We start from the raw sequence: 16,982 nt of genomic DNA on the forward strand, positions 1-16,982 counted from the left end.
CAAACCATACTGCTGAAGATAGGATTGGCAAAGTTATTAAGGACTGAGGGAACACATCTGAAGTCACATATCAAGGGATAGCAAGTTTACTTGTTGGTCCCAGGACTTGTTAAGTCATGTAGCCCCTCTGAATATATTGTGGGGAACATTGTTTAAGTAGCAGGCACTGAAGCTCTCTGCCCTGGTGAAAGTGGAAATGTTTAAGGTAGCTAAATTTAAGAGTAAGAATAACAACACCCAGAACAACTGTTACAAAATTACTGTTTATAGTGCTATACATTCTTGGTTGCATGGTTTAGTTGGTTGGGTGATGTTGGATGATAGGTTGGACACGATGATGTTGAAGGTCTCTTCCAACCTGGTCTATTCTATTCTATTCTATTCTATTCTATTCTATTCTATTCTATTCTATTCTATTCTATTCTATTCTATTCTATCCTATCCTATCCTATCCTATCCTATCCTATCCTATCCTATCCTATCCTACCCTATCCTATAGACTGCATATGAATGTATATATACAAGACTGCATACACATTTATATAAGCAACCTGGATTTATTTGGTTTTATTTTCATGGAATCATAGAACGCATTGGGGTGGAAAGCACCCTTGAAGGAGGTCATCTTCTCCAATCCCCAGCACTCCATTTTCTTGAATATCATCGCATTAATAGAATTTTATATGAAAACAAGAGCGGAGGAATGGTAATCATACAACTAGCAGGGCAAAAATATCCCTATTGTTCAAATGATAGCTGAGATTTCAGCAGATCTGTCTATAACATCTGGTGGTATTGAACAATTCTGCTAAGTTCCCTGTAGTACTACAAATGATAATCAGAAAGCTCACCTATGTGTATGGGTCATCCTAGAGTGCCAAACTAAATTAGTGAATTTCATCAGAGAGTGCAGCACTCTACTCATCATCAAGCCTGAAAAGAAGTGTCACCACCTCATTTCCCCCCCCCATTTTAATTATCCATCTTTTTTTACAGTCCTGTGTGAAAAGACCAGCAGCATCTTTGCTTAAGTGATTTAATGTCTGTCTTTTCCGCTGCTGTTAAATATGGTAGTGGAATTTCCAATTAATTACTCAGCAGCTCAAATATGTGCAGGTAGACTGTGCTTTACCAAGCTATTTTTGGTGGCCAGTTCAATATCTGTGTTAAATACAGGCACTCAGACTCACAACTTTTCAACTACATTTAATGTCTTTGCAAGAGATTGTGGGGAGAGGGCAGCTGAATAACATCACAGTGTCACAGTATCACAGTATCACTAAGGTTGGAAGAGACCTCGAGGATCATCGAGTCCAACCTGTCACCACAGACCTCATGACTAGACCATGGCACCAAGTGCCACATCCAATCCCCTCTTGATCACTTCCAGGGATGGGGACTCCACCACCTCCCTGGGCAGCACATTCCAATGACGAATGACTCTCTCAGTGAAGAACTTTCTCCTCACCTCGAGTCTAAACCTCCCCTGGCAGAGCTTGAGACTGTGTCCCCTTCCCCAGTGAAGTCACAGAATCCTGGAATGGCTCAGGTTGGAAGGGACCTCAGAGATCAGCTACTCCAGCTCCCCCTGCCATGGGCAGGGACTCCTCTCAACCAGACTCAGCTGCTCAAGGCCTTATACAGCCTGGCCTTGAACACCCCCAGGCAGGAGGCAGCCACAGCCTCCCTGGGCAGCCTGTTCCAGAGTCTCACCACCCTCATACTGAAGAAAACTTCCTCAGCTCCACTCTAACCCTACTCCCCCTCAGCTTCAGACCATTCATAGTATCATAGTATCATTCAGGGTTGGAAGGGACCACAAGGATCATCTAGTTCCAACCCTCCTGCCATGGGCAGGGACACCCCACACTAGATCAGGCTGGCCAGAGCCTCATCCAGCCTGGTCATATCTGTCCATGATTTGCCTTTTTTAATCTCAAAGATACTATTACCAGCCTTTTGAAATATTCCACTTCCAAAACTCCGGGATTGTCAGAGGATTTATTGAAGCCATTTTGGCTTGCTGTTGTTCACAAACCTGTGATGCCTTTCATAATGAAGTGTATCTTTTTATGTTGTAGTGTGATTTTCCAAGGGGAAAAAACTTCAGGGCAAATGTTCGAGCAGATCTTAGGAAGGAGGTCAATGTCTGGATGGTATTATATTTTTGGATGCTTATCCACTTTCAGATCTGATCACAGGTCCCATGTACATAATATCCTGTTGAAAAAGCTTGCATTTAAAAAGGAATATGGCCAGGACATGGTCAAGCTGTTTCTTCATTAGATGGTTGACTGAGAAGAATAAATTACCGAGAAAGGAAACTGCTGACTGAGAAGCATTTTGGTGTTGATCAGTTTTAACTAACTTTTGGAAGACAAACACTCTGCTTGTCAATCTGTTTAAAGAGATTTCCAGGGAGAAGTTTCGAGTGGGTGTTTGTGGCAATTTAGTTTCTCTTTTCACATGCAAATGTGGTAAATTCTGGACATGAAGCCACAGTGAATGAGAAATAGATAGGTACATGATACTTCAAATAACCTCATAACTTAGAAAAATAATTATTTAATGGACTTATTACTGAGGATACATAAATATTGCTTTATCTTACAGTTAGTGCTTTGATTATTGGTATACACTGATACTGAATATGTCTTTCAAATGTTAACCTTTCTGCTTTTTTTCCAGACAAATGTTGCTGGCCATCTTCAAGGTGTAGTCAGCATAAAACCTTAAGGATGGATTTCCTCATTTCTCAGACATCCTTTTAGGATTATATATTCTCCATAGTTTATCATTTCAGCTACCTCCTAAAAAGAAACAAACCAACCAACCAACCAAAAATCCTCCAGAGCATTGGGGCTGAACCTACTTAGAACAACTTGCACAGAAATTATGAAGCAGATCTGGCAGCTGACCTGGGCAATCTGCATGCATCTGAGCCAGTGAAATAGTCCTCCTTAGAAGAATTCCTGTGACTTTGTATTTCCTTGGCATTTAAATACTATCTGTTCCCTCCTCAGTTTCCTCAGAAATTCTCCTGACTTGTAGGAGGTTTGGCTTTTTCCTGCATCTGTGCTAAGGAACATGAGCAAACTGAAGAGAGGAAGGCTTGTTCTTCTTGCGCTTTCAGACTTTGGGGTGGGCTGTAGATTATTACTTATCTTTCTAGCCAGGAAGGCCAAAAGAAAAGGGTCCCAGACTCTTTCAGGCTTCTGTGTGCAGCTAGCTGTGTGATGCTGGGAAGGAAAGGGTGGTAAGTGTAGGAGGTGGGAGAAGGGCAGCCTGTCTGTGGAGTAGGTTGGGCTGTTTCACAGCTAAAGCTGCAGTTGTTTTCAGCAGGAGAGAACTGTAAAAGCATTAATGAGACATTTGGTTCCCAGAGAATAAAAGACTGAAGAAAGTGAAAGAGAAAAAAACACATCCCCTTCTTTTACATTTGAGCATGCTGCATTTTCAATGGAATCCATTAACCTACACACGACCTTTCATTAGTGCCCCTTGGAGACGGGAATATTTTTGGCAGTATATTGTTATGAAAGCTACAAGTCAAAAACCTACATAACTGCCCCCTTCCCAGCAATCAGAGGCTATAGGGAAATTCAAATCTTTGCTCTGAGCATACCAAGAAGTGTGTAAAATTGCATGCACATCAAATATGTTTTTGCTTCACATTTATGTTATTTTAATGAAGAAATAAGAAATCACCCATAATTTATTGTAAATTGTCTGCTTGATACTCAGGACATAAGGCATGCACACATTTTTTTAAGTACTTGTAATTAGGAAGGAAAGCACTTATAGTTGTGAGAAATAATGTGGCTATAGTTTGAAAGGTAGTTGGAAAATTAGACAGGATTAAACATGATTTGAATCAGTACATTCTTCTGATTTATCATGAAACTATTTCAATTAGTTTTATTGAAGGCATATGTGGTTGTGGTAGTTTTAGGCTATGCCTTTAATTTTTTCTTTACAGATCTTGAACAGAAAGCAGTGAAATGTAAATGAATCACTATTGGGTGTAAAAAGTAAAATGGGAGGTGATTCTGCCCCTCTACTCAGCTCTGGTGAGACCCCACCTGGAGTACTGCATCCAGTTCTGGAGCACCTATTACAAGAGGGATATGGACATGCTGGAATGTGTCCAGAAAAAGGGCCATGAGGATGATCAGAGGGCTGGAGCACCTCTCCTATGAGGACAGACTGAAGGAGTTGGGGTTGTTCAGTCTGGAGAATAGAAGGCTCCCAGGTGACCTTATTGTGGCCTTCCAGTATGTGAAGGGGGCCTACAAGAAGGCTGGGGAGGGACTTCTCAGGATGTCAGGTAGTGATAGGACTAGGGGGAATGGAATGAAGCTGGAGGTGGGGAGATTCAGGCTGGACTTGAGGAGGAAGTTCTTCACCGTGAGAGTGGTGATGCCCTGGAATGGGTTGTCCAGGGAAGTGGTTGAGGCTCCATCCCTGGAGGTGTTTAACATGAGGCTGGATGAGGCTCTGGCCAGCCTGGAAGAGATAAAGAACTTAAAACTAGTTGAACAAAACAATCTCTCTCTCTTCTCGCTTCCTCAAGCTGAGAAATGCTAACTTGCTTATGGTTAACCTTGGCTGCACTGTTTTGGCTAAGCCTAACAAAATATCGCTCTGCTCCTTTTTCTTGTCTCTTTTGTGTACAAGGGGGTGAGGGGAGCAGGGAGGGAGAAGCTATTAGCTTCTCCTGGCCTTTGTCCAGGGGAATTCTTGTGCTGTTTATTAATTGTATATACCTGTAAATATTGTAAATACTGTACACTTTGTACATATTCATTGCGTTCCATTGTAGGTTGTAGTTTTGCTTGTAAATACAGCTTTTCATTTGCTTCCAGCTGAGCTGGTCTGGCAAAATTTAATGTTGGGGTATGTGTGTGTGTGTGTGGAATTTTTCAACCCAGCACAGTGGTATAATACAAGAACTTGCTGGTTGATGTGGTAGCACATTATTTTGCTGTTTCAGCCAGAGTCACTTCCATGATGCTCTACATAATTTGCCTTAGTGTCTTATCATAGTATCACAGTATCACAATATCAGTCAGGGTTGGAAGGGACCACAAGGATCATCTAGTTCCAATCCCCCTGCCATGGGCAGGGACACTCCACACTAGACCAGGCTGGCCAGAGCCTCGTAAAGGACCTTCCATATGCCCATTTATTAGCTTAGCTACTGTCTTCTTAACTCTTGCCTGGGATGACATCAAGGGCGCTTGTGATTAACTCTGTGACAAACAATACCATCAATATTGTAACGAGGAAGAGTTTAAAGGTTTTTTGAAATACAAAGTTCTAAAGCCTCTCATCGAAACCTCTTTGAAATGTGAAGAATAATCCTTCTCAATTTTTGCTAGAGTTTTTTTTTAATGTCAGTGTTATCCCATAGACCCTTTAAAATAAGGAAATGATAGCATCTCTATCCTCAGTTCCATGCCTTAAGCTAAGCAAAGAAGACAACAGAATCATCTTGCTGGAGTGTTTTGGTTTTTTTTACAAACTACTCCCTGATGGTCAATGTTTAACCAGGACTAACCAGACATTGCAGAGGATCTATACAAATATCATAAAAGATACCTCAGTGACATCAGAGCGCTGGAACTATATTTATGATTTTAATATACTGTATTCAATGCTTTATTTTTGCTTGAAAGCCATCTCCAGTGGTATCTCGAGGATAAACACATTCTCCTTTATAACCACTGGTTAAGAATGACACTTTTTAGTTGATTAGATGATGTTGGGTGATAGGCTGGACTTGATAATCTCTAAGGTCTTTTCCATCCTGGTTGATTCTGTGTTCTGTATTGTTTTTAACTCTTTCAGCTTTAAGGTGTGTTTTAGACACATTTAAAGACATTAATGGTGAAAATAAGCCAGAAGTAAGCCTCAGACTGAAGTATGCAGTAACTATTTGTTGTAGCTAGCAGATGCTATACAAATATATTATCTTATTGCAGCAGAATTTTTTCCTTTGCTCTAACAGGCATTTTTATAACTTCCAAGAGTTCTTCATGGGTTGAATTTCATGTGTCTGCTGCTTGATAAGAATATTTTGTTCATTTTCCACAAGGTGGCACATAAGAATCAGTCTGGCTGTGTTTTAACTAATATAATTAACATCTCTCTTACAGGGAAAGGCTGAGCGAGATAAATTTCTTTAGTTTGGAGAAAAGGAGACTAAGAGGGATATCATTACAAATGTCTAAGGGAGTGTCAGAAGGATGGAGCCATACTCTTGTCAGTGATGGCCAGTGACAGGACAAGAGGCAGTGGACTCAAACTGGAACACAGGAGGTTCCATGTAAACATAAGACAAAAAATTTTAACTTCAAGGATGGGAGAGTGTTGAAACAGTCTTCAAGAGAGAATGTGGAGTCTGCATTACTGGAGACATTCAAAATCCACCTGGGCATGTTACTCTGTGATTTAATCTAGGTGAATCTGCTCTAGCAGGGGAAGGTTGGACTAGATGATCTTCAGAGGTCCCATCCAACCTCTACCATTCTATGATCCTGTGATTCAATTAATATCTGTATATGTCAAATGCATCTGAAAAATCAATAAAGGAGGAATATCATAGTATCACAGTACATTAGAGGTTGGAAGGGACCTCAAGAGATCATTGAGTCCAAATCCCCTGCCAAAGCAGGATCACTTAGGGTAGTCTGCACAGGAATGCATCCAGGTGGGTTTTGAATGTCTCCAGAGAAGGAAACTCCACAACCTCCCTGGGCAGCCTGTTCCAGTGCTCCGTCACCCTCACTGTAAAGAAGTTTCTCCTCAAGTTGAGGTGAAATCTTTTATGTTCAAGCTTGTACCTGTGTTCCTTGTCTTATTTGTGTGCACCACCAAAAAATAATTGCTCCCCTCCACTTGACACTCACCCCTCAGATATTTATACACATTGATGAGATCCCCTCTCAGTCTTCTCTTCAAAACTAAACAGCTCCAGGGATTTCAGTCTCTCTTCATATGGGAGATGCTCAAGTCCCCTAATCACTCTTGTGGTCCTCTGTTGGATTCTCTCCAGCAGCTCTCTGTCTTTCTTGAACTGGGGAGCCCAAAACTGGATGCATTATTCCAGGTGTGGTCTCACCAGGGCAGAGTAGAGCGAGAGTAGAACCTCCCTAGACCTGCTGGACACACTTACCTTGATGCACCTCAGGATACTATTGTCTATCTTGGCCACAAGGGCAAATTGTTGGTCCATGGAGAACTTGCTGTCCACCAGCACTCCAAGGTCTTTCTCCATGGAGCTGCTTTCCAGTAGGTCAGCCCCTAGCCTGTACTGGCACCTGCTGTTATTCCTCCACAGATGCAGGACCCTGCACTTGTCCTTATTGAACTTCATGAGGTTTACGTTCACCCAGATCTCCAGCCTGTTCAGATCTCATTGGATGGCAGCACAGCCTGATGGGGTGTCAGCCACCCCTCAGTTTTGTATCATCAGTGAACTTGCTGAGGGTACTCTCAATCCCCTCATCCAGGTAGCTAGTAAAGATATTGAACAAAACTGGACACAGTGCTGATCCTTGGGGAGCACCCCTGGCCACAGGCCTCCAAGTTGACTCTGTGCCACTGATGATGACCCTCTGAACTCTGTTGTCGAGCCAGTTTTCAATCCACCTCACAGACCAGCCGTTCATGCCACATTTCCTGAGATCTTCTATGAGGACATTATGGGAAACAGTATCAAAAGCCTTACTGAAGTCAAGGTATATGACATCTACTACTATGTTCTTAGGATAGAGTACACTGTGACAGGCTATTCAAATACAGCATAGCAAGTGTTGCTGTATCACTATCTACATCCTAAATTTGACTACTGTTCTATAATTTACAGAATAACTTACCAAAATAAAGTCTAACCTAAGCACCTCACAGTTGTTTGGACCATGAAATGAGATCAAAACCTGACTCACAACACAGGATTCTTTGGAATTGTCCAGTTGCTTTAGGAGAAGTTATCTATTAATTATTTATTCATGCTTACATTTTATAAAAGATAAAGATCAGTGTCAATGTAATTTTTTAATATAGGCAAAGAAGTTTTAAAGTAGGCATTTAATTAATAGAATAGAAGAGAATAAACAAGGTTGGAAGAGACCTTCAAGATCATCATGTCCAACCCATCATCCAACACCATCTAATCAACTGAACCATGGCACCAAGCACCCCATCCAGTCTCTTCCTAAACACCTCCAATGATGGCGACTCCATCACCTCCCCATGCAGCCCATTCCAACGGGCAATCACTCTCTCTATGAAGAATTTCTTCCCAACATCCAGTCTAAACCTCCCCTGGCGCAGCTTGAGACTGTGTCCTCTTGTTCTGGTGCTGGTTGCCTGGGAGAAGAGACCAGCCCCCGCCAGTCTACAACCTCCCTTCAGGTAGTTATAGAGAGCAATAAAGTGTCCCCTGAGCCTCCTCTTCTCCAGGCTAAGCAACCCCAGCTCCCTCAGTCTCTCATCATAGGGCTTGTATTCAAAACCCCTCACCAACTTTGTTGCCCTTCTCTGGACACTCTCCAGCAAGTCAACATCCTTCCTAAACTGAGGGGCCCAGAACTGGACACAGTACTCGAGGTGTGGCCTAACCAGTGCAGTGTACAGGGGGAGAATGACCTCCCTGCTCCTGCTGGCCACACTATTCCTGATACAAGCCAGGATGCCATTGGCCTTCTTGGCCACCTGGGCACACTGCTGGCTCATGTTCAGCCTACCATCAACCAGTACCCCCCAGGTCCCTCTCTGCCTGGCTGCTCTCCAGCCACTCTGCCCCCACCGTGTAGCACTGCATGGGGTTGTTGTGGCCAATGTGCAGAACCCAGCACTTGGATGTGTTCAATCTCATGCCGTTGGACTCTGCCCATCTGTCCAGCCTGTCAAGGTCCCTCTGCAGAGCCCTTCTACCCTCTAACAGATCAACACTTGCCCCCAGCTTGGTGTCATCTGCAAATTTACTGATGATGAACCCAATCCCTTCATCCAGATCATCAGTAAAGATATTAAAGAGCATGGGGCCCAGCACTGATCCTTGGGGGACACCACTAGTGCTTGGCTGCCAGCAGGATGTGGCACCATTCAACACCACTCTCTGGGGTTGGCCCTCCAGCCAGTTCCTAACCCAATGCAGAGTGCCTCTTCATATAGTCATTCAATTTGTGAGTTACTGAGCAGTTTCTCTTCAAGAGAACTTCCTACTTAAAAAATAATTGAAACCTACATTGTCATCCAAGCACAAACTAGTCATTATTTTGCAGATCAGACTTTGTTCTGCTAACAGATATCCACATTCTCCAAATTTCCTAGTAATGCAGTAAATCAAAGAAATAAAATCCACTAAAATACCAACAAAAATCTGCAAGTGCTATTTCTCCATCTTATTTAGAAGCTGAGTGTACAAGAAATCAAAGAAATTCCATGCTTATAGCATATTTTTAGAAAAAGAGACTTTTTGGCATCCAAAAAAACTGGGCACTGAGGAGAACTGACTCATCTGTAGTTTGAATGAGATTCATCCTGGGCTCTGTCATGATGACAGCGTAGGATGTTTGAATCTGTAAAGCTGTTTGCCTTATTCCAGGGACATAAAAATGGGTCCAAATTTGATATTATTGCTCTGTAGGGAGCATCTCCTGTTCAGCCAGGGCTCCATCACATGCAATGATTGCTTGGTATGACAAACACCATCCCTCTGGACATCCCACTACCATCATCACTGCCCTTCTCACAAGCCCAGAACATTGCTTCTTCATTCAAGGAAGAACAAAGATATTTAAATCAATCCCAGATGTAACCAGTGCATAATCCCAGCTCTCAAATGACCTTTTGAGAACTGAAGACAACACAAGGTAATTCAACACTATGCCTTCTTTGACTAGTGTCTGCTTAATGATGACTAAAACTTAATGTCAGGAGGAAATCAAGTGATTTAAAGCCATCTCCTGTTTATGGTTTAGCTTTGGTCCCAGAGGCTCAAAGACATCCTTATTTATTGTAGAAGGTTGGTGACAAAGAGAGACTGTGGTGGGGTTGGAAGGGTAAGGCCAAGAAGCCTCCTCCCTTCCCCCTTGTAAAGTAAAGGGAAGAAAATTGAAGGGAAAGGAAAAAAAAACTCACAGCTGAATTAGCAAAGCAGTGGAGCTGTATATTTACAAAGCAATGTAGGATATGCAGGGGAATATATACAAATTTACAATATTTACAATATATACAAAGATATACAATAAAGTAGCACAGAAATGAGAGTTCCCCCCTCTGCTGAGGGGGGGGCTTCCCACCTCCGCTCTCCCCTCTTTCCCCCTTTCCCCGGAGTGGGATAGAAGGAGAAAGAAAAGAGAGAAAAAAGGTTAGAAGCACTTGTGTTAATTGGAAAGGAGTTAATACAGGCCTTTATCAGTTTTTCAAGGCCGAAGCCTTGGTAGAAAGCCCAGGAGCTGCAAGCTGCTGCCCGAAGGAGAAGCGGAAGCAAGACTGCAGAAAAGTGCTGGAGAGCCCAGTATACCTTCCTGCACTCCCAGTTCAGAAGGTGCTTCCTCCCACTTTACCAATGAAATTAGTTTAGATATTTCTTTTCATTTACCAACTTCCGTCCACCTTATTCCCTTTCTTAAGGGGACAGCCCCAACCAGTGACAGAGACGTTCTGGTTTAGGCTCTTTCCTGAGGTCCTTAACAGTGCAGGAGGATTGTATAAGATGAGCTTTGAGGGCCCCATCCAACTCAGTTCATTCTGTGATTCTATGATCCTGTGAATTTATTGTTTAAGAATGAAAGCTTTGTAATATTGCAGTGGACTTGCAGCGCAAGAAAGCTGGAGGAAAAGTCATCATCCAAGGTTGTGTCTCAGCTGAAAATTTTATGCAATTTTTAAAATATTTGATTGTGATGCAATTTATTAAACAGCTATTTATGTCATTTATTGACCAATTATTTTGCAATCTAAGCAGCTTATACCACGGAACTTGAGGTAGAGGATGAAAGGATTGAGTGCCTGTGGGTTAAAATCAGAGGGAGGGCTAACAAAACTGACATCCTGGTTGGAGAGTCTCCATCCCAACCAGGATGAAGAGGTTGATGAAATATTCTATAAGCAACTGGAGGCTGTCTCAAGATCACCAGACCTTGTCCCTGTGGGCAACTTTAACCTGCCAGACATCTGCTGGGAACTTAACTCAGCAGAGAGGAGGCAGTCCAGAAGGTTAGTAGAGTGTATGGAAGACAGCTTCTTGATGCAGCTGTTAAGTGAGCCTACTAGGAGTCAGGCCCTGCTTGACCTGCTGTTCTCAAATAGAGAAGGGCTGGTGGGAGATGTGATGGTAGGGGGCTGTCTAGGGTGCAGTGACCATGAGATAGTGGAGTTTTCAATATGCAGGGCAATAAAGAGGAGGAATAACAGAACCCTCACATTTGAGGATGTTGTTAGATCACGTAGGAGAAAAATCAGAGAGGCAAAAGCCCAGTTAGAACTTAAGCTGGCCACTTCTGTGAAAGACAAGAAAAAGCATTTTTATAAATATATTAATGCTGAAAAGAGGGGTAAGAAGAACCTCCACTCTTTATTGGACCTGGAGGGGAACACTGTAACCAAAGATGAGGAAAAGGCTGAGGTACTAAATACCTTACTTGCCTCCATCTTCAACAGTAAGGCAGGAGGACTTCAGGATAACCGGCCTCCTGAACTGGTAGATGGGGTCAGGGAGCAGTATAATCTCCCTGAAATCCACGAAGAAGTAGTTAGGGACTTGCTGAGCCACTTGGGTACTCACAAGTCCATGGGACAGATGGGATCCATCCTAGGGTGCTGAGAGAGCTGGCAGATGAGCTGGCCAAGCCACTCTCCATCATTTACCACCCATCCTGGCTCACTGGAGAGGTCCCAGATGACTTCAAACTATGATGCCCATCCACAAGAAGGGCCAGATGGAGGAACCTGCAAACTACAGGCCTGTCAGTCTGACCTCAGTTCCAGGCAAGATTACAGAGCAAATCATCTTGGGGCCAAGCATGCACCTGCAGGATGGCCAAGGGATCAGGGCTAGCCAACATGGATTTAGGAAGGGCAGGTCCTGACCTGACCAACCTGATCTTCTATGATCAGGTGACCCACCTGGTGGACACAGGGTGACAGCTAACTCGTTTTATCCATGGCAGCTGGAGAAAAAAAACTTTGTTCACATTAAGGAGAATTATTCTTCCAAGAAATATGTACATTTTGTGGCCAAATACACAAACTTTTATAAATGCAGTATGAACCAACCTCAGAGATCTTTTTCATCTTTAAATTTGAGCAACAAAGCAATTCACAGAGTGATAAATGCAGCAAATGATAAACTGTAGTCCCAGATGATTCATAGCAAGAAAGAAAATGACATTTTAATCGGGCTTCAAAGACAATATGCAAGACATATGATTTTGCAATCATTCTGCAGCAGATCTAGTCTTCCTTCTACAAATGTGAAATACAATCTAGCAGTACATAAGAATGATCTGAAGTCCATATCAAAGATGTAATTCTTTACCATGTGGCAAGAAAAGTTTCCTGAAAAATGTCTTACCTCTTCAGTTGTGTTACTCAGGAAGCTTATTTTCCCATGGTTGTGGAAGACCAACATAACTTTAAGTGAACAAGGGACATGTAGAATCATATCTATGCCAAATGTGGCTTAGCAATACATGTACAAGCAACGAGGAGGAGGAAAATATGTAACATGCCTTTGGCAATTGTGGCAGTTTGGGCTGGGTGCCTCCTGCTGCTGCCATATGGGGTGCACCTCTGGTGCCCCGGGCGTCCAGCCCAGTGGGTGGACACAGGAAGCTGCACATTTCATACCCATAATGTCCTGCTCCCTATAAATCCATCTGCAAGGTCGCACACTTCCTCTTTCTTCCCTCATTTGCTCCAGTGGGAGATGCTCTCTATCTGGTAATGGAAAGGGAGTCGCCTCTTACCTCTAATGCCAAGAGGAGAAGGGGGAAAGGCAATCTCAGATCTGGCCAGATGAGATTAGCCTAACAATGGAAGGGGTGGGTGGGGGTGGTGGAAGAAAGAGCCATGGGTGTTTTGGGTATACCCTCAGGTAGGGAGAAGGGAAGTGTTGGGAGGCTTCTGGGTATGCTTTGGGATCTCCTTTGTCACTGTGCTTGTAGTTTCCCTGTAAAACACTTGCTGCTTTTCCATTTAAACTTCCCATCACTTCTGCAATCCATTTGTCTGAGTCTCATTTTTCTGCCCTGGTGTGAGGCAAGGGAGGATCTGCCTTTGACTGGGACAGCAATCAAATTTTAAATTCAGAGTCACAATCAATAGCAAGAGAGAAAATCATCATTGTGTCTGAAACAGTGTTCTTAATCCAGGGGAATGTTAATACTGAACTATTAAACTTGACCTTTGGTTTAAGATTAATCATCTCTAGAACTCATCATCACTGAGATTAAGATTTTGTCAGCTAAAATTCTCAGAAAGCTACAGAAGTGTCTCAGTACTTGAGGCCCTAAATGAAAGGAACTTCTAAGTTTGCTCTTGGCATTTTCCCTACCATTCAATACAGCAAAAAAAACCAAACCATTGTAAGTTTCCACATGCAGCCATTTTAGAGAATGAACTTTTCAGGCAATGTAGAAGAAGGTAGATGATAGAAGGGTAAACAAGCAATTAAGAACTGTATTGAGTTCAGGCATTGTGCATAGAGTCCTGTGTTCACATGCAGTGGCAGTGAAAGTGTTGTGCACACTGCAGCTACTGATCTGCTAGTGTTAGGGAATGTGGAGACACTTGACTCTGTCCCTAGGCAGATCATATCGATGGGCTGAAGGACAATTAGCAGCATTGTTGGCAGAAGTATTTATCACTTCATGCTTGACATAACTGATGTTTGTCACTTTTCACTAAAATTGCTCCCTTAAGATATGATACAGAATTTGAGGATCATAGTTTCATAGTTTCATAGTTTCATTCAGGGTTGGAAGGCACCACAAGGATCATCTAGTTCCAACCCCCCTGCCATGGGCAGGGACACCCCACACTAGATCAGGCTGGACAGAGCCTCATCCAGCCTGCTCTTAAACACCCCCAGGGACGAGGCCTCGACCACCTCCCTGGACAACCCATTCCAGGGCTTCACCACTCTCATGGTGAAGAACCTCCTCCTCACATCTAGCCTGAATCTCCCCACCTCCAGCTTCATTCCATTCCCCCTAGTCCTATCACTACCTGAGATCCTGAGAAGTCCTTCCCCAGCCTTCCTGTCGGCCCCCTTCAGATACTGGAAGGCCACAGTTAGGTCTCCTCGGAGCCTTCTCTTCTGCAGACTGAACAGCCCCAACTCCTTCAGTTTGTCCTCATAGGAGAGGTGCTCCAGCCCTCTGATCATCCTTGTGGCCCTTCTCTGGACACGTTCCAGCACCTCCACATCCCTCTTGTAATAGGGGCTCCAGAACTGGATGCAGTACTCCAGGTGGGGTCTCACCAGGGCTGAGTAGAGGGGGAGGATCACCTCCCTCGACCTGCTAGCCACACTTCTCCTGATGCAGCCCAGGATCTGATTGGCTTTGCGGGCTGCAAGTGCACATTGAGAGCTCATGTTGAGCTTTTTGTCCACCAGCACCCCCAAGTCTCTCTCCTCAGGGCTACTTTCCAGCCAGTCACTGCGCAGCCTGGATTTGTGCCTGGGATTGCCTCGACCCAGATGCAGGACCCTGCACTTGCTCTTATTGAACTTCATGAGGTTGGCTTGTGCCCACCTCTCCAGCCTGTCAAGGTCCCTCTGGATGGCCTCCCTTCCCTCCAGCGTGTCTGCTGCACCACACAGCTTGGTGTCATCAGCAAACTTGTTGAGGGTGCACTCAATGCCACTGTCCATGTCACCCACAAAGATGTTGAATAAGACAGGTCCCAGGACTGATCCCTGAGGGACTCCGCTTGTCACTGGCCTCCACTGGGACATGGAGCCATTGACAGCCACTCTTTGGGTGCGGCCATCAAGCCAGTTCCTTATCCATCTAGTGGTCCACCCATCAAACCCATGTGTCACCAGTTTGGAGACCAGGATGTGGTGCGGGACAGTGTCGAAGGCTTTGCTCAGGTCCAGGTAAATGATATCAGTTAATTTTTTTCTCTTCAACCCACTGCTGGTCCAAGAAGAGGAGGCTCAGGGGTGACCTCATTGCCCTCTACAACTACCTGAAAGGTGGTTGTAGCCAGGAAGGGGTTGATCTCGTCTCCCAGGCAACCAGCACCAGAACAAGAGGACACAGTCTCAAACTGCACCAGGGGAAGTTTAGGCTCGAGGTGAGGAGAAAGTTCTTCACCGAGAGAGTCATTGGTCATTGGAATGGGCTGCCCAGGGAGGTGGTGGAGTCACCATCCCCAGAGGTGTTAAAAAAGGGATTGGACGTGGCACTTGGTGCCATGGTCCAGTAGTCATGAGGTCTGTGGTGATGGGTTGGACTTGATGATCCTCGAGGTCTCTTCCAACCTTAGTGATACTGTGATACTGTGATACACTTTCACTTCTGCATATGAAGACTACTGGATTGTGTCAGCTCATGGAAGACTCTGTTTGATTTTATTATTTTTTTAAAGCAAACCAGCTCATCCACTGGCTGTCTCAGGATGTGTGCAACTTTAAAAAGTGAACTAAGAACCTTTAGAGACTGTGTCTCTTCTAGAGTTTATGCAATACCATGAGACAGATGTCACACTGATATTAATTTCACTGAAACTCTATTTTCCTGAGTCTTTGCCTTATCCTTTTACCACACCTTTGCTGTCCCTTTTTTATCTATCTATCTATCTATCTATCTATCTATCTATCTATCTATCTATCTATCTATCTATCTATCTATCTATCTATCTCTCCTATGAGTCTTGACTCTCTGACATTGCTTCATCCAGGATACTCAGCTCCAGTATTATGGGTCATAAGGAACTATAATCCCTCTACAGAGACTTTTACAGTGCTCTGTTCCCTATGACTGCTAACGGTTAACTCAGTTGAAATCTCACTTCAAAGATGCAGGCATTTAAAAGAAGCATTAGTATGTGGTAATATCTTTTCTTTATGAATCCCCCACTTACTGGGAATGGGGAGGCTACTGACTGGACAGGCTTCCTCGGACATTGTCTGCAAGCCATAATCTCAAATTCAGATGAGCCATAAAAATGCACTTACTCTGTTAATGAAATAATGTCAATGACAGAATGAGCTTTTCAAACCACTCTACAATCCCTTTGCTGGACAGCCCAAGATTCATTACTTTGGTTGCTGGTAAGAAAGGAGCATGAAAGATGTTCAGCAAGTGAAAAAAAACAACAAACCAAACCTCTGAGTTGTTATAGGTGTTTTACTTTAGTGCATAATCTTTCAAATGCATCACGGACAATCAGTTACAAGAACCATATTATTGAATAAAAGAAACTTAGTAACAGATCTAAACAGAAATCTGCATCAAGAATAGTGTGGCCAGCAGGAGCAGGGAAGTCATTCTGCCCCTGTACTCTGCACTGATTAGGTCACACCTTGAGTACTGTGTCCAGTTCTGGGCCCCTCAGTTTAAGAAGGACATTGAGACACTTAAACATGTCCAGGGAAGGGTAATGAGGCTGGGGAGAGGCCTTGAGCACAAGCCCTATGAGGAGAGGCTGAGGGAGCTGGGATTGTTTAGCCTGGAGAAGAGGAGGCTCAGGGGAGACCTCATTGCTGTCTACAACCACCTGAAGGGTAATTGTAGCCAGGAGGGAGTTGGTCTCTTCTCTCAAGCAACCAGCACCAGAACAAGAGGACAGTCTCAAGCTTCACCAGGGGAAGTTTAGGCTCGAGGTGAGGAGAAAGTTCTTCACAGAGAAAGTTGTTTGCCATTGGAATGGGCTGCCCAGGGAGGTGGTGGAGTCACCATCCCTGGAGGTGTTCAAGAGGGGACTGGACATGGCCCTTGGTGCCATGGTCTAGTCAT

This window comes from Melanerpes formicivorus, unplaced genomic scaffold (assembly GCF_026170545.1).
Source record: "Melanerpes formicivorus ecotype bairdi unplaced genomic scaffold, bMelFor1.0.p_v2 SCAF_1, whole genome shotgun sequence".
Taxonomy (NCBI): Eukaryota; Metazoa; Chordata; class Aves; order Piciformes; family Picidae; genus Melanerpes; species Melanerpes formicivorus.